The following is a 4,446-nucleotide window of genomic DNA, read 5'->3' as shown; positions in this document are numbered from 1 at the left end:
GCTCTCACACCCACACAGCCCTCAGTAGTGGCCACCATCACTGCTGCCACCATGCTCCAGAAGGTTAGAGATTAATTCCGCCCTCTTTAGTCCTGAGCAAAGAGACAAAGAAATGCTCTCTCAACAGCCTCTAGAATGTAGAATCGCAAAGGTCCCATCCCAGGGCTCTCTCCAGGTAGGGCAGAAGGTGGACACATCAACCTTCCATCTCATTAGTAAAGTCCTATAGCATCCTTCCTTCTTGCTGCTCACCAGCCTGATAGATAAGAGGACACAAAATGACAAAAAAGGAGGTGAAACAAACTCAAAAGCCTGCAAGTAACATAAATGAGTTTTCTACTAGTTGCTGAGTTGTAGTGGATTGTTGCCAAGGACCCAATCTTGATAGGGTTTTTTATTTTCCAAGAAAAAGCAGAAATCTAGATTATTACATATAATCTCCCAATGTTGGCAACTAATTCTTTTTTCTTAACCACAGTGTAGGTCAGGACCAGTTAGAAATTCTATTAAGCTGCTAGTAACAGAGATGATAAATAATATGGCTTAAGAGAGAGACTTATTCTCTCCCACCTGAAAGAAGTCCAGAGGTGGGCAGTCCAGGGTAGTAAGTCGCTCCATAAGGTCAACATGTTTGAACCACCTGGCTTCTTTCTAGCAGTTGCTGGAATGCACTGGAACTTGAATTCCAGATAAACCAGCTGAGTGTCCCTGGGCACAGCCATTTATTTTTCTACGCTTCTGTTTCTTCATTTGTAAAATGGACAATAACAACACCTGCCTCATGGGGTGGCTGTGAAAATTAAATGAGATAACACGTGAAAAGCACTTCACACAGAGCCTGGGACACAATGAGCCCTGTAAGTGTCAGTGTAAGAAAAAAGGAACTCCATCTCCACTCTGATAACCTGGGCCCTTGTAACCTGTAATGACAAAGTAAAGAGAGTTGGGCACAGCACAGATGACAGCTGAACTATTCTATATTAAAAAAATGAGAGCTCGTTTTCCTGTATCTTTTCCCTCTCAGAGCAGGAAATAACAGAAAAGAGAAGGGAAGAGAGGAGAGAAAGGAGAAGCAGGCAACATAGGAAGGTGGAGAAGGACATTTGAAAATAAATATACCTGATATTAATTTTGAGGTTGATAGTCTTTTTGAAAAGTAACACCCTCTGTCACCCTGAATCTTTAAAGTCTGGTAGGCACACAAATATCTATTGTGAGTAATCTGTCATGGAGATTATGAAAAGGGGCTGAGTTTTCCATGTGGGTTGATGCAGAATAGAAATGGACAGCATCTACAGGACTATATATTCTATTGACTAGACTAATGAATAGAAATGGGAATCTGGAGACAAAAGTTAATCTGTAAGAACATAGGCTCTACCCCTCCCTCAATCTTTGGATAGACTTATTGGACTTTCTTTAAATGTGAAGGGCAGAGGGGCAATTTGAGTCAATTTTATCTTGATCTAAAGGAGCAGGAAGTCCCCCAACTGACATCTGAGTTGAATAGCTAGTGCCTACCCTCCCCCAGTCCTCAGCCACACTCCTAATGACCCTTTGCTAAACTGAATGGGAATCTACTGACATTGCTTCTGCTTTTGCATCACTGAGAAGTCGGGGTGAGCTTGAGTTGGCTGTAATCCTGAAAGATAAATGGATGCTGATGGTGTATCCTAGCAACAGCAGAGAAGAAATCAAAGTCAAGTGGTACAAACTCCATGAGTAGAAGCAAAACATCCGCTGAAGCATGGTAAGAAGTAACACGGCCTTGATGCTGACTGTCAGATCAGAACTGAAGACAGTAAGCAGACCTTGCTGTTAGGTTGCTGTGAAGATGGGGCAGGAGCAAAGGGGTGAGTTAGGCTGAAGTTAGGCTCATAAACATGACCCCAAATCAAGATGCTCAAAGTCCAGGTTTGGAGCAACAGCCTCAGCCAGAGAAAACCGCTTCATTTGCAGATAACGGAAGGTCATAAAAGGCTGTCAAATAAATCTCTTTAATTACAAATGACATTTATTTCTATAAAGCCACATAGTATTAAATAAGACACTAATAATCATATGTCACAAGAATCAAAACAACTCCCTTCCATTACCCTCCTCATAAATTTGGCAAGCACTAATCGTTAGCCAAGTACGAACTGAAGACTACTAATGCCCTATTGCATTAGTCAGGGTTATTTTACTGCCAATGAAAAAAATTCAGCTTGAATTGAGCAAAAGAGGGGGATTTGGGGGAAGGAGTAAGGCATGGAACTAAAGGAAGACGTCCAGGAATCAGGGCAGCTCTGAGGACATCTGGAACTAGAAACCAGGGACTTAAACACTGTCTCTGTCTCTGTCTCTCTCTCTCTCCTTTTCTATGTGTGTTACGTTTATTTCTTGAGGTTTTTCTCTGAGGCTGAAAACATGGCAACCAGCAACCCTGGAGCTGTATATAGTTTTGTGGCTCTGGGAAGAAAGAGCACTTCCCCTACTAGTTTCACTTAGAAAAAATCCTATGGAAGAATTCGATTAGCCTGGTATGGATCACACACATGGCTATTCCTGGATCACCTTCTGGGGCCAAGAGGATTGGCCAGGCCTGGGTCACTTGCTCACCCTTGGTATAAGGACAGGAGGTGTTGTAGTCTGGCCAGGAGGGCTGGGAGGGAAAAGAGAAGTTCCGCAAAGGAAGAGGATGCTAATTTCAAAAAGGGAAAATACTGGTGCTGAGCAGACAAATAACAAATGCCCACCACATTTATTGAATCAGTGATGAGAGTGAGTTTCATAACCTGCTGCTATCATTAGCTTGTCTAAGTTGTCTTAGCAAAGGTAAAACATTACAGAATCCAGAGCTGTCTGTAATGTACTCTGAATTTGATTTGATCTAGCTAAATCATTTGCAATTAGCCATCATAGGAGGGGAGACATTTGCTGTACACCTCTGAAAAAACCAAATCCCATTTTTCTGGTAAATAAAAGAAGGGTACTCTAAAGATAAAAGCAAATATCATAGCTATATTTTTAACTTTGTTTATAAATATAACCATTACATTTCTTAAGAATTTTTTAATCAGTAAAATAAATAATGTAAAATTGAGTTTTATTAAAACTTGAAGGAATACTGCATAAATAACTTTTTTTTTTTTTTTTTGCAGCTGGCCAGTATGGAGATCAAACCCTGGACCTTGATGTTATCAGCACCATGCTTTAACCAACTGAGCTAACCAGCCAGCCCTGCATAAATAACTTCTAATCTAAGTCACTGTTATACAGTGATCTATATTGACATTTAGTGTAAAGTTTCGTTGAACTAGTTACTATTTATATGATTCTATTTATTTAAAATAAATAACAGTAAAAAGGCCTAAAATTGATCAGGCTTTCAAGAACTGTAAATCAGCAAACTAAATTATTATTATTTTAACCTTTTATTAGGATTTTGGATCTTTGCTTATGATTCTACCCAGATAATTAAGGAACGATAATAATAACCCTTATGTTTACCATATGTCAGATGTTTTACTGGACATTACCTCTGAGGAGGATTTAATTATCCCCATGTTATAGATGAGGAAACTGAGTTCTTCGAGGGGTTGACAGCTGCCCAAAGTTGTAGGGTAGACCCAGGTCAGTCCAATCCTAGAGCTGACTTTCTTTCCAATCTGTCATATTGCTTCCCTGACTCAACAATGCTGGAGAGAAGAACAAAACTGTGCAGATGTTTGTTAATAAAATAGGAGTTTGTAGAGCTAGGGCTAGGGTCTCTGGTGCTCACAGGCCGCTCAAGCCTGTTCACAAACCCTTCACACACAGGTCTATGAGCTAGGTAACCAGCAAAAAGGTCTTTGGAGCCTTGGTTGAAGTAGGAATAGTCTTTATTCAGCACACACAACACTATGAGCCAAGCAGTCCACAGAGAAACTCAGAAACTCAACTGCTAGGGTAAAGTCCAAAGAAAAACTGAAACTGAGCAGCTGCAAGCAGATAAACATGCTCTATTTTTAGACTTGAGCTCTGCCCACCAGTGATGCTTCAAAAACTCAAGAACACACAATAGCAACAAACTAGAAACATGGGTGCACGTGCACACTACCTCCACCCACACAACTTGTCTACAAGAAATGTTGAGGGAGCCTGACTAAATTATCCTATTTTCCCCATAGAGTCTAATAATTGAGTGTTCTAAAACAATTATTGAATAACAAATTGTATAAAAGGGCCACGTAGTTGGGCAAACAAGTTCACTTGTTAGATTTTAAAATGTTCTCCAAAAACCAGGTAGACACATTTGCAGTGTATAAAATGAGACAAGTGCCAATTCTAGGACCCAGAAACAGACAAACAAGAAATGAAGGCAAGGCAGCTATTCCCCAGTCGAAAGTAAGGGTGCAACTGTGCTCCAAGTGACCACAAGGGAAAATGCGAGAATAAAATCTTACATCTTCTTCACCAATGGAA

Source organism: Galeopterus variegatus, unplaced genomic scaffold (genome assembly GCF_000696425.1).
Source record: "Galeopterus variegatus unplaced genomic scaffold, G_variegatus-3.0.2 Scaffold4619, whole genome shotgun sequence".
Taxonomy (NCBI): Eukaryota; Metazoa; Chordata; class Mammalia; order Dermoptera; family Cynocephalidae; genus Galeopterus; species Galeopterus variegatus.
The sequence above is the reverse complement of the archived record's forward strand: the minus strand, read 5'-3'. Positions refer to the sequence as shown.